Source organism: Sorex fumeus, unplaced genomic scaffold, assembly GCF_029834395.1.
Source record: "Sorex fumeus unplaced genomic scaffold, SorFum_2.1 ptg000044l, whole genome shotgun sequence".
NCBI lineage: Eukaryota > Metazoa > Chordata > Mammalia > Eulipotyphla > Soricidae > Sorex > Sorex fumeus.
In genome coordinates, this window is record NW_026606101.1 from 11553557 (window position 1) to 11568429 (window position 14873).

The following is a 14873-nucleotide window of genomic DNA, read 5'->3' on the forward strand; positions in this document are numbered from 1 at the left end:
AACAACTTTAGAAAACAAATCTGACATGCTGTCACAGCTTCCTCTGCTTTGCTCTTACCTCAGCTTCCTCTTTGTTTGTTCTTGTTTTCCAAATTGTTATCCTTCTTCAGGGCTGGAGCAATAGCACTGGGCTGGAGCGATAGCACAACGGGTAGGGCATTTGCCTTGAACTGTTGACCCGGTCGACCCAAGTTCGAACATTCCTCTGCCTTCGATTCCTCTGCTCCTCTGGGAGAGTCCAGCAAGATACCGAAAGTATCTCACCCACACAGCAAAGCCTGGCAAGCTACCTGTGACATATCCAATATGCCAAACACAGTAACAAGTGTCACAATGTTACTGGGCCCACTCGAGCAAATTGATGAACAACGGGAGGACAGTGACAGTGATCCTTCTTCTAGGAAAATCACTTCAATCATCTCCACAAATCTCAGAGTTAATTTTCCCCTCTTCCTTTTCTTTGTGACTAATGTCCAGGGGTCACAATGCCATGCCTGAGATTTCACTGGAAGCTTCTTCGCCTATATAAGGCATACAAGGCAGATGCTCCAGCACTGAGCCACATCCCTGGGCCCTTAGAAGCATTTCTTGCCTAAAGTACTCCTTAGAGATATTGGTCATAAATCAGAATACATGTGTCTTTAAAAGAAAAAATTTAAAACCACTAATTTAAAAGAGATAGAAGTTCCTCAGGCCCAGATAGAATAAAAGAACAAGCATCCAGGGGCTGGAGAGATAGCACAGCGGGTAGGGCATTTGCCTTGCACTAGGCCGACCTGGGTTCGATTCCCAGCATCCCATAAAATCCCTTGAGCACTGCCAGGAGTAACTCCTGAGTGCAGATCCAGGAGTAACCCCTGTGCATTGCCAGGTGTGACCCAAAAAAAGCAAAAACAAAAATAAACAAACAACAACAACAACAACAGAACAAGAACAAGCATCCATCCAGCTCACTTTATGTAATCTGGGACGGTGTAGTCAGACCAGAAACACTCCTGAGAATCAGAGAAATCAAACCTAGGATTGAAGAGATAGTACAGAGGTTAAGGCACTTTCATGTGGCCAACCCAAGTTTGATCCTTGGTACTGCATATGATCCCCTGAGCACTGATGATAGTGATCTTTGAGTACAGTACCAGGAGTAAGTCCTGAGTACAGCCAGGTGTGGTTCCAAACCAAAAATAGGTAGATAAATAAATAAATATAAATAGGGAAAGTAGGGGCCAGAGAGACAGTAGTGAGCAGCGCATTTGTCTTAACCTGGGTTTAATCCCTGCACTCCAAACGGTCAGGAGTAAGACCTGAGAGGGCTAGAGCGACAGCACAGCGGGTAGGGCGTTTGCCTTACAAGCGGCCAACATGGCCGACCCAAGTTCGATTCCTCCGCCCCTCTCGGAAAGCGCGGCAAGCTACCGAGAGTATCTCGCCCGCACGGCAGAGCCTGGCAAGCTACCCGTGACGTATTCAATATGCCAAACACAGTAACAACAAGTCTCATGATGGAGACGTTACTGGGCCTGCTCGAGCAAATCGATGAACAACGGGAGGACCGTGAAAACCTGAGCATCACTGGGTGTGACCCAAAACCAAAAAAAAAAAAAAAAAAAGGAAAATTAAGTTAGCACTTGAGGATTGGAGTTAGTTCATGTTGCATGGAGAGATCTGAGGTTTGATCCCTGGCATTGCATTGCTCCCCCAGCTACCACCTGGTCATTGACTGAACCAGGGGAAGCCTCCAAGAACCACCTGGTATGAATCCGCAAAGAAACAAACCAAAAGTAAATGGGCCTAAGAAGTACAATGAAGTACAATGGGGAAGGCATTTGCTTTACACATAGCAGACCAGAATTCAATCCCTGGCACCTCATATGGTCCCCTGCACTGCACACCAGGAGTGATTCCTGCGTGTATAGCAGGGAGTAAGCCCTGAGTCCTTCCAGGTGTATGGTCCAAACACATAAAAAAATAAATTTTTTTTAATATGTGACAGGTTTTCCAGTTATATCCCAGATATATTAGAAGTTTTCATGTACCTAGTAACCAAAGAAAACACTTTAAATTAAACTGAGTCCTTACTCTATTGTGTTTTTTCCTTTGTTTTTGTTTATTTGGGGGCCACAAGCAATGCTTCTAAGGAGCTCCTGCTGGCTCTGTACTCAGGGATCACTCCCAGTAGTGGGTGCTTGGAGGACCATGCAGTGCTGGGCATCAAACCCATGCCTCCCATTCACAAAATATAATACTCATCCCATTTAGTTATTGGTTCAGTTCCAGAAAGTATTTGTGCAGCGGGGGAGGGGGACGGGGAGTCATATCCAGTGATGTTCCTGGGTTACTCCTGGCTCTGCGCTCAGGAATCACTCTTGGTGGTGCTTGGGGAACCATACGGAATGCTGGGGGATCAAACCTGGGTCAACCGCATGTAAGGCAAGTGCCCTCCCTGCTGTACTATCTCTCCAGCTCCAGAAAGTGTTAACTTTGAAAAACATTTTTTAAAAATGGCAATACAAACATAAACTGATAGAAGTGAGGATATAGGTAAGTCTTGGGGATGTGGTGTAGCACAGTAGTAAAGAAAACACCTGCATATATGAGGCACTGGTTCAATCCTCAGTACACACATGCAAAAAATGCAGGGTAGCTAGGAGATACGTCAATGGGTTGAAGCACATGCTTTGCATGCTGGAGGCTCAGGTTCAGTCCCTGACACCACATGGTCCTCTAGGTATTGACAGGAGCCACCCACAAGCGTAGAATCAGAGTAGCCACAAACCACTGCTAGCTGTGACCTCAAAAAACAAAACAACACACACAAATCCCTAATTATATAATTCAGAAGAATTTTTGCTTTGTTGTTATTTTGGGGCCACACCCAGCTGTGCTCAGGATTTGCTCCTGGCTCAGAGTTCAGGAATCACTTCTGTTGGGCACAGGAACATATATAGGGTGTCAGGGATCAAACCTGGCTTGGATGCTAGCAAAGGAACTTCCTTCCCCACTTCTCTGGTTCCTCAAAACATTTTAAGTAATATGCAGACCTGGTAGAGTTGTTTGGGGACATATGAATCAGGATTCTTAGTTAACTTAGTGATGGGGTGGCACAGTACAGTGCATGATGCCAAACACATTCATACTAAATATTAATAATAAATTTAGCTCAATAAAACTAATTTTTGGTGACAATAAAAGAAACCCATTTGATCAGGGGAAAAATTTATTAATGGGTGTCGGTAGCTCATAGACTCTCTTCAGAGCCAAAAGGCTAAGCTTGGAAGCTTTGTGAGGAAAAATATCCAAATGCACCCTCAGAATTCAAGCCATGAGCAAGGTCAGTGTCAATAACCACTACTGCAGAGCCTGCATACTAGAGCCCATATTAACCATGAATTCTGAAGCTGCCAAGAATTACCACTGTCGCATGTCTGTGGCTCATTGGTGAAACAGAAACAAAATAATCTATACGCTCCATATAGGGTATCACATCTACATATTTTCAGGCATGTGTGGATACATGAATCCATGTGGCAAATTGGATGCCAGGCACATAGAAAGTGCCTATTCAGTTAGGATTAGCGATGGTAAGGTCTTAAAGCAGCTGATGGAACTTGTTCTGGAACCTACGTGAAGATGGTAAGATAAGACATCAGAGGTTCCAAGGCGTTCTTGGAGATCTGACAAGGAATGCCAGCCTGCACTAGCAAATTGGGGCCAGGAAACACGAAATCATGGAACTGTTTTTAGAAGTTATTTTAAGCTGGGGTGATAGTACAGTGGGTAGGGTGTTTGCCTTGCACACTTTTGACACAAGTTCAATTCCTGGTTCCCTGAGTCCTTCCAGGAGTGATCCCTGAGTGTAGAGCCAGTAGTGAGCCATAAACTCTGCCAGAAATAGGCCCTAAACACCACCATGCCTGAACCCAAAAAAACAAAAAAAAAGTTATTTCAGGGGGTAACCCAGGGATGTGTCTCAGTAGTATGACTGAGGCCCTGGATTTAATCCCCAAGCAAATCCTGAACACAAAGCAGGGAGTTGCCCCTGAGCACACTTAGTGTGGTACAAAAAATTTTTTTCAAATTATCTTTATAAGCATGTATTACACTGGGTTCAAATTCTATCGTCACTTTTTCATAATTTGCAAGGGGCAAGAATTGTGAGAGCCAGAAACATTTTAGGATTAACTCCAGCTCTGCAACTTCCTGGATGAATGATCTGAGACAAGTGACTTAAACTCTCTGAGCCTTGGTGTTCCCACCTATCAAGTGAGGGCACAAGGGGCTAGAGTGACAGCACAACTGGTAAAGGATGTTTGCCTTGCACACAGTAGACCCGGGTTTTATCCCCGACATTCCATTATGGTCTCCTGAGCACCACCAGGAGTAATTCCTGAGTGCAGAGCCAGGAGTAATCCCTGAGCATTGCTGGGTGTGACCCAAAATCCTAAATAAATAAATAAAGTGAGGATACCAATGAGATGGCATGAGGACCAACTAGGAGTGAGTCAAGCCTATGACAGATTAGGTTGCTTAAGAAAGGTAATAGGAGCAGGTCTTGTTATCTGCATCATCACTATCAGTTCTTTTATTGTCTTTGTTAGTGGAAGGCCTGTCATGAACTAGATAAAAACTTTTACGAAGGGGTGGGGTGAGAAGAAGACATGCCCTGAATAACAGGATCTGAAGCAACAGAATCAGATTCAGCAAAAGGATCAGAGTGAGAATCTGCAGAATCAACCAGAGGTGAGAAGTCCATGGCAGTATGCAGAAGGCAGGATTTAGAGAGGATGGCAGTAGATGACTGGAATACCTGATGGTGGCAGTTGGCATGACATTTTATTTGAACTATTCACTGTTAATGTATATTCGTGAGTATTCTATGCATACTAATTTTTTTCATTTTTTATAATTTTATTTATTGAATCACCGTGAGAGCAGTTACAAAGCTTTCAGGTTTAAGTCTTGGTCATAAAAAGAAACACCCATACCTTGACCAGTGCCCATTCTCCACCCCCCAAAACCCCAGTATACCCCCTTCCCACACGCTCCCCTTATTTGTGGGGCAGATGATTTCCACATTACTCTTTCTCTACTTTGATTACATTCAATATGTTGTCACCAGACCCACCATTATTATTTGGGATTTTATCCCAACACTCAGATCTGTTGAAAAGGCAACAGTAGGCAAGATTATGAATAATATATGATGTCGCGTGGCTGCAGTAGTGGCCGTGCTTCTGAAATTCTGAAATATTTAACAATTAAATCTGGAGGGATTTCTGCCAAAACCTTCTGGGTTCTGAGATTTGTTTCTGAGTCTCTGGGATCGAGGCCATTAAGCAGTTCGATCAGGAATCAGAGAGGCCATGCTTCCAATTATTTAGCTGAGCTGGAGGTGGTTTGTGGGTGTGTCTCCCACATACCTAACTTTTGGCCAATTACTTTCTTGGTAAACTTTGCCCCAAGTTTTTGGGGTCTGGCCAAAGGCACGGCAACAATTTTGGGGTATCTGGAAGTCTGAAGGCGCCATCAGGTTGCTGATGCACTCACCTCACAGATATAGATTGACCTGCTGGCAGCACCATACCCCCTGCATACTAATTTAAAAAAAATAGAGAGAAAGAGAAAGAAAGAAAGAAAGAAAGAAAGAAAGAAAGAAAGAAAGAAAAAGAAGGAAGGAAGGAAGGAAGGAAGGAAGGAAGGAAGGAAGAAGGAAAGAAGATAGAAAATAGTGAAATAAAGATTAGGGGCTGTATATCCAACTTTTCTGGGCAAGAGGTTGTGAAGAATGGAAAGAATATTTCCCTTTTCTTTTCCTTTCTCTAAGACATTTCGAGGAAGATAACATTTTTTAGGTTGAAACCTGAGTCATGAATCTTCCTTTAGATTTACAAATATGTTGGAGCAGCCCAAGAAGGAATTTATATACTACCCCAGTGCCCACCAGATGGTACCTGCCTTTTCTAAAATAGAATTCCAGGTTCTTTTCTTATATAAACTTCTCTTAAAGGCCTGTAGCTAGATGGTCATCTCCAACCAAGGTTCTGAGATTGTGGGTTTCCGGCTGGGGCCCATGCATTGCATCAGAAGTCCTGAGCACGATCTCCAGCACCTCATGGTGCCCCAAGCGCAGAGCTGTGAGTAACTTCTGAGTACAACCAGATGTGATCCAAAAATTAAACTCCCCCAAAAAACCAAACTGTGAATTATGACTGACCCATTTTGTTACGTGGTGATACAACTAAATGTGGGGGTCCCCATCTTCCTGTTCTTCTGGGAGCCTGGCAGTCATGTCCATGAACTGCCTCTGGCACCATGTAAGTCCACATCTGGTCATTTTATTTTTTTTATTAGTGAAACACCATGAGGTACAGTTGTAGACTTAGAAATTTTTGTGCTTGGGTTTCAGTTATACAATGATCAAGTACCCATCCCTCCACCAGTGCCCATTTTCCACCACCACGGGTCCCAGTATCCCTCCCACCCCCCATCCGCCCATCCCACCCTGCCTCTGTGGTAGGGCATTCCCTTACATCTGGTCATTAATGGCCATAACCCAGAGACTCAAATAAATCTCGGAAGAGAGCCATAAGCTAGGGCTGGAGTAATAGCACAGCAGATAGGGCATTTGCCTTGCACATGGCTGACCCGGGTTCAATTCCCAGCATCCCGTATGGTCCCCCGAGCACCGCCAGGAGTAGTTCCTGAGTGCATGAGCCAGGAATAATCCCTGTGTATCACTGGATGTGACCCAAAAAGCAAAAACACGAGACAGAGAGAGAGAGAGAGAGAGAGAGATAAGCTACAGAAATGTCTTCAGACCCCAAAGTCACTATCTAGTTAAAAATTTAACTCCAGCTCTATAACCTATTTAAAATTTTAGAATTCCTGGAGTGACATCTCATTCTCTAAGCCACTGATATAACAGGAGTAACACAGCACATCTGATGAGGTGTAAAGTAGAAGGCCACAATCTCGATTAAAAAAAAATATTAGCACACAAGGATCAACCTGTAAGACAACATAGTAGTAAGCTCTTATTCAAGAGCTTAATGTGTCCAGGGTGGAATACAATAATCGTCACACACTTTCCTCTAAGGAATTTTTTGGGATCATTTTTAGCATAATATTCATAGCAAGCAATAAAAAATAAGTTATTTAGGATCTGCCTTTGGGGCAGGCTTGGGTAGTGGGGGGAAAATTCAAAATAATGGTGGTGGGAAGGTGTAACGGCGATAGGATTGGTGTAGAATATTGAATGTAATAAATTATTGTGAACAACTTTACAAAATCAAATAAACAACCAAATAAATAAATAAATGTGTCATAATAAATCTTTGAATTCTTTCCTCCCCCCTTTTTTCTGTGGTGGGGTGGGGAACTCATACCTGACTATGATCAGGGATTCCTCCAGGCCCTGTGTTCAAGGGATCACCCCGGGAATGTTGGGGATTGAAGAGGGGGTGGCCATGTGCAAAAGCATTGTACCCCCTGAAGTATCTATCTGGCCCCTAGGAGAAATTCCTTTATGATTTATTAAGAGTAAATGTTTGATTTTTATAGTTATTTTATATATTTACATACTTAGGTCGTGTAACATTTTCTGGGGTCTGAAAAAAGTTGTGAGTACAAAAAGTTTAAGAAGCTCAGTAGTAGGGGTGCATATGCGCCTGAGCACATGTGTCACCCACATCTCCCCTCTTGAGATGTGTATTTTCATGTTTTCATGTCTAATGCTAGGATGTGTGTAGGGGCTCTCTCCACCACTGGAGAAGCCCGGGCTCCCTTTTGAGTAGGTTACTCTCTACTCTCTCTCACTTTCTCTCCCTCCTTCCCTTCAAAACCTCCAAATAAAAACTGTAATTTAAAAAAAAAAAAATCTCAGCAGTAGAAAGCCAGGAAGATAGAACAGCAGGTACGGTACTTACCTTGCACACAGGTGATCTGGGTTTGATCCCGACACCCCATATGATCCCCTGAGCCTGTCAGGAGTGATCCTTGAGCTCAGAGCCAGGAATAAACTCTGAATATTACCAGGTATGCTCCCTCCCCCCAAAAAGAAGCCTGCTAGTGATGTTAATAGCCAAGATCTAGAGATTCACAAATGAATCTCAGAACAGAGCAGCTCACTGCAGAGATGTCTCGGACCTTGTCCCAGGCTGATTTCACTGGGACATCACAGACAGGAGCAGGCATTGCCCCTCCACCTGCCCAAATGAACCTCGGTGGCCACAAACCTCCAGAACCCAATTGCAGTTACTCTCCTGGCGATTTTCACAGGCTCATCCTGAGCCCCCATGCAAGAGAATGAATCTGCTTAAAAACCCAGTTATGTGGGATCAGTGACTGAAAAATCCAGGCCTCCAGGAGCTGGTAATGGGCCGCCCCTTCCCATCTCCCTGCCCTTCCGGGGTCCTGGTTGTCACACCCATGGACTGGCTCTGGGTGCCATTTAAGTGCAATAATGACCATGATCCAGAGACTCACAAATGAATCTTGGAACAGAGCAACTCGCTGTAGAAATGTCTCTGGACCCCAATTATTTAAAATTTTAGAATTCCAGGAGCACTTGGCCTCATTTGTGGCTGCGTGACATCTCATACTATTTTTTTCACTTTTAATAAAAAAATAAAATCACTGTGATTCACTAGACCCTTACAGACATTTCATACTATTCATACAAGCAATACAAAATAATAATGGTGGTGGGAAGGTGTAACAGTGGTGGGATTGATGTTGAAATATTAAACATAATCAATTATTATGAACAACTTCATGAAAATAAAATTTAAAAAAGAAGACTGCTAGTAGGATGAAAGTGCCATGTTTCAAATTACACGCTTGTTGCTAAGAAAGCTGTTTCTCCCTCCATCTCTTTCCTCCTCTCTCTCTCCCTCCCTCTCCCTTCCTTCCTTCTTACCCTCCTCCCCTCCTTCCTTCTTTCCCACACCCAGCAATGACTCAGGGTCACTCCTGTCAGTATCTGGGGCAACCATGCCACACTATGGATCAAACTCAGAGCTCTCATATTCAGATCATGTGCTCCAACCCATGTAGCTCTCTCTCTCTCCATTCCTAAGAACGCTTTTTCTTGGCTAGTCTAGTCATTTTGTCTCTCCATTGATGGTTCCCCTCGAGCTTCAGTGGAACTGGACTTCTATGGTTACGTTTCTGTTTTCAGTGGGTTTTCTTGGGTTTTTTGGGGGGGAGTGGTCATAACTGGCAGTACTAGGGTTGGAAGATACTCCTAACTCAGTGCTTAAAGGCCACTCCAAGAAGAGCTCCAGGGAGCACGTGGTGCTGAGGATTCAACCAAGAGGTTCCCACTCACATTCAGTGCATGTGCTCCAGACCTTTGAGCCATATCCCCAGCCCCAACACCACACAATTCATATACTTACTCCCTAGAGTAAGCACAAATGCCAAAGTCTAAGGGTTCAGTGTTATAAGAACTCACATTTCAGGTATCAATTACCAGTACTGAGTCCCCAGGATGCTACAACTCTGGCTAGATTTGGCTTCAAAAGTGTGTGTGTGTGTGTGGGGGGGGGGGGGGGGTGCGTGCATGTATTCCTAGTTTTATCCAGTAAAAGGAAATACCTGGAAGTAATAACAAGCCAGTCCCAATGAGCTTGAGCCCAAAGTTTAGTCTTTAGTTTTTAATATTTGTGTGTTTTGATTTTGGTATTATTTTATTGTTTAGAAAATACAAATTCAGGGGGCTGAGAGACAGTACAAAGGCTTCACATAAGGTCAACCCAGGTTCATCCCGGGCATCCCGTATGGTCCTCTGTACACCAACAATAGTATTCCTGGGTCCACAGGAGTAACCCCTAAGCATTGCTGGGTGTGGTCCAACCACCCACCACAAACCACAAAGAAAGATAAGAATTTATGCTCATTTAAGCTATGAACTTGCTGTGGTTTGTGCAGAAAAGTCTATTTTCCATTCTCTTGAATATGTACTCTTATAATTCTGCAGGTCAAAATTCCAAAATTAAGAGTAGCCCACCCCTCTCCCCCGGGGCTGGAGAAGTAGCATAGCGGGTAGGGCATTTGCCTTGTAGGTGGCCGACCCAGGTTCGATTCCCAGCATCCCATATGGTCCCCTGAGCACCGCCAGGAGTAACTCCTGAGTGCAGAGCCAGGAGTAACTCTTGTGCATCGCCAGGTATAACCCAAAAAAGCAAAAAAAAAAAAAAAAAGAGTAGCCCCCCCCCCCGCCCCCCGCTCCATGTTCGGCACCTATGAATGTGGCACAAAACCAACAACAAAAAAGCAAATGAAAACCCAGAGCTCTTCCCCTGGAACAATCTGAGGAACAACAACAATAGCAAAATGAATACAGTTAATTATAAATATTTAAATAAAAAATTTAATCTGTGAGTTTATAAAACAAGAGAGAGAAAAAGGGATCAGAAAGACGGTCCAGTGAGCTGAGCATGTGATTTGTATCTGGATCCCCAGAAGCACATGGCTCCCCAGCACTGACAGGAGTAATCCCTCTCCCCAGAACCTGGAGGAGCCCTAGAGCACCACTTGGGTGTGGCTCCCCAAACCAAAACCAAAACCAAAATTTGGGTTTTTTTTGGGGGGGGGGTGATCACACCATATAATGCTCAGGGCTCACTCCTGGCTCTGTGCTGAGGGGTCACGCCTAGTGGGGCTCAAGGAGATCATATGCCAAGCCCGCATGTAAGGCAAATGCCTTGCCCCCTGTACCATCTCTCCAGCCCCAGGGATAGTAATTTTAATTTTAATTCTATTATTGGGGGGGGAGGGTTAGAGGTTGGTCCCGGTGGTACGTGGCACATGAGTCCACCAGGGCTTGTACTCCCAGTGAGGCACACAAGTCATGATTTGCAGCGCTTGCCACAGGTGCTGCTTTATTTTTACACATGCTCACCATGGGTCACACTTTCTGGCTGTGGAATTCACACATCATTTTTTTTTTTTTAAATTGTAGGCTTGCTTGGGGCTGGGGGTTGGTCACAGCTTCTCTTGTGGTGCTTATACACACCCAGCTGCTGTGGCTGGAAATCATGGGTAGCATTGGGGATCGCAGAGAATATAGTACAGCCCATCTCAAACAACACCACTGCCAGCGCAGAGCTCGGTGCCGGCAGCTGAAGCAGATGACTGTGCGCCAGCAAGGAGGATAGCCTCCACTCTCCCTCCCTCCCTCCCTCCCTCCCTCCCTCCCTCTCTTTCTCTCTCTCTCTCTCTTCCCTCTCCTTTTCTCTCACCCTCTCTCTTCTCTTTCTCTCTCGCTCTCTCTCTTGCTCTCCCCGCCACCTCCTGGCCCTTTACAAACAGATTTATTAAGATACAATTGATATACAACAAACTGATCATATTTAAAATGTGTAACCAATAAAATTGCCACATAAGAAAACCCTTGAAACTTAACTTATTCATCACTCCCACAGCTTCCCTTGCTGTGATCCTGTCCTTCTGCCTCCATCTAGGTCACCGCTGATCTTTTTATCACAATAGATTAGAGTTGGTATTTTATAATTGTATATAAATGTAATTATACAGTAGAAACATTCCGTGTCTGGTTTCTTTCACTCAGCATTAACTGATAATTCTTCCAGCTTTGCTCTGAGATGCAGTTATAGGGAAACATTTGATTCCATGGGCCCCAAGCAGCACTTAGTCTCAGGTTAATTTTCCTTTTCTTTGTTTTTGTTTTTGGCCCAGACCCAGTAGTGCTCAGGATTTACTCCTGGCTATGCACTCAGGGATCACTCCTGGGGGGATTATATGGGGTTTTAAGGATTGAACCAAGGTTAGCTACATCCAAGGCAAACGCCCTACCCGCTGAACTATCTTTCTGGCCCCCAGGTTAACCCATGACTGCGGGAATATCCTTCCGAATGTGTAACCAAATGCCTCAAATCCCAAGACTTTCCAGTCTGGCTGATGGAACAAGCATTCCAGCCCTTGTGAACAGGGTCATCTCTGACCTGGGGTGTTTTTTTCACATGTAAACAGTGGACACTGAATCAAACACTTGAATATTTATCCAGAGTTTCTCTTATTAGTATTATTATCATCGTCACTATCATCATTTTCACTTTTGGGCCACACTCATAGTGCAAAGAGGCTATCCTGGCTCTGTGCTTACAAGTTACCCCTTGCAGTGCCTGTGGGACCATATGTGGTATTGGGGACTTGAACCAGGATCAGTCACATGCCAGGCAAGCACCTCACCTCCTGTACTGTCTCTGAGAATTTGTAATTCTCTGCTCTCAGCAATCTATTTTGCCCTAATTCTAACCTCTTTTCCCCTTTGGTATTAGGGACCAAAACCAAGGCTTCATACCAAATAAAGCATATCTTTACCAGTGAACTATATCCCTGGCTAGGAGGCCAGGTTTTGTAAACCTTTTCTACTTGTTACCACTTTTTGCCCATGAATTTTTTACATAACTCCAAGTACACAAAATAGGCATAAAAAAATCAAACATTCGCTGATAATCGTGAATTTATTGTAAATCAAAATTCTCACAGGCCCCATATTCAGTTACGTGGCCCCAGGTAGGATGGTAACCCACAGTTAAAGAAGACAGGCTCCCGGCGCAACTGCGGTATCTGATCCAGGTTCAATTCCTGTCACTCCATATTCCTCTAAGTACTACCAGGAGTGATCTCTGTGCACAGAGCCAAGTTAAGCCCTGGGTACCACTGGGTGTGGCCAGGAGGAGGAGGAGAAGAAGGAGGAGGAGGAGGAAGAAGAGGAGGAGGAGGAGGCACAGCAGCAGCTAGGCTTGGGTCAGGATATGGCTCAGTAGTAGAGCATTGCCTTATATGAGTAAGGCCCTGGGTCGCAGCCCAGCAGCAAACGGTGCTGTGAGGACTGCCAGGAGGTGCACCTTAGCTCCACCAAAATGGAAGCGGCCCCTCCCACCTCGCTGTGTATGACCAGAAAATACTGGGGAGACAGTACAGGGATTAAGACATTTATCTTGCATGAAGTTGACCCTGGTTCAATCCCTGGCATTGCACGGTCCCCCAGGTACAGACTTTGGAGTATTTCCCAAGCATTGCCAATTGTGGCCCCCGAACAACAAAATAAAACCAAACAAAGAAAAACCAAAAAGAGGTAAGGAGCAACAGAACAGTGGGTAGAGTGCTCTCCTTGCACAAGGCCGACCCTGGGTTTGCTCCCCAGCACCCCAGATAGTTCCCTGAGCCTTACCAGGAGTGATCCCTGTGTGTAGACCCAGGAGTAATCCCTGAGCACTGCTAGATGTCACCCCGCAAATAAAAGAGACTCCAAATATCTAAAGGTGGGGGTTCAGGCATCAACATTAACCCTGCAGGCACATCCCAATTTAAGAATGCACATCTCATTTTAAGAATCAGTATTCTGTACTGTGCTTTTATTAATTTGTTGATTTAAAAGTAATTCATTTTAAGCAGGGCTTGGCTATAGGAGGAAAGCATGAAGGCCTGTATTCAACTTATATCTAAGCCTCTGATTGAAGAGATTAAATCTCTCTAAAAGTCCCCTGATTGAAAAATGAAATTGGTCTTTAGCCCAGAGCAGGGCAGAGCCTGTACTCCGGAGTTAAACTCTGGAATGGGAAGTAGAGCCGGGAACTGGGCAATACCTGATTGGGTGGATAGGGGTATTTATGGTTTATTTTCATTCCACAAAGCATTCGTACTAGTCTTGCTCCACTGTCTACCCCCAACAGCCCGGAGGCTAAATCCACTCTCCAGATGGAGAAATGGGACTCCGAGTTGAAAGACTTGACAAAGAGCAGCAGAGTTAAAATTTAAACGCAACTCTCTGAGATGGATTAAGGAGCAAAGCAATCCCTAGCTGGGTGACTGCCAGGGCAAAAGGAACATCCTTAGAAAAGTGCTGAGACGAAGCACATTCTGTAGATAAGGCCTCCCAGTCGGTGAACAAGACTAATAAACCTCAGGGGTGGGGGAGGTAGAGGCTGAAATCCGTAAGGGAATGTGGGAGGAGAGAGAGGTTCCCTGCAGTACTTCTGTCTTGGGAGCACAGAATATGTGAGTGTACAATCAGAGCTGCGTTGCCAGGAAAATGAAGAGCTGGTGTTCCCTCCTGGCCCATCTCAGACCGTTTAACCCTTGCTCTCAGTTACTGAAGGCCTTATTAACTCAGCAATCCTGGCCCCCATCTAGCTGTGTTTGCTAGGATCCAGGGATAACCCTATACATTTTGGGTAAGTTGGGCCATATCTGATGGTGCACAGAGGATATTCCTGGCTCTGTGCTCAAAGGGGACCCCTGGCAGTGCTGAGGGGACCCTGTGTGGTACCAGGGATTCATACTAGGGTCGGCCGCACACGGGACATCTGCCTTATCTCCTGTACTGTCTCTCCAGCTCCACCATCTTCATTTTAAAGATGAGGAAAAGGAGTCAGAAGGTTATGTTTACTATCTATCACTACCTAAAAATACCAATACCTAACAATTTAAAACAACAATAAACATTTTGCTTTTTCTCTCATTTCCTCTGGGTTGAGCATATAAGAACAAGTGAACCAGATGATTCTGGCTTGGGCAGCTCATGAAGTTTTAGCCAAGATGTCTTCAGTTATCGCAAAGCTTAGCGAGGGCTGGAGGATCCAACTGGCAAGTCAGTTGGCAATTGGCAGTTGGCAAGGAGTCTCAGTTACTTGCCATATGGATCTTTCCACTGGGTTGAATGTTCTCACAAGGCAGCTGGCTTCACCCAGAGAAAGTGATCCAAGAGAGCAAAGTGGGCTGAAACACCTTTTCTGACATAGCCTCACAAGTCACACTGTCAGGGCCAGAACATGGCTCGGTGGTTAAAGTGCATGTCCTAACAAGTGGTACCACATGGAAAGCATCATGCTAAGCGAAATGAGTCA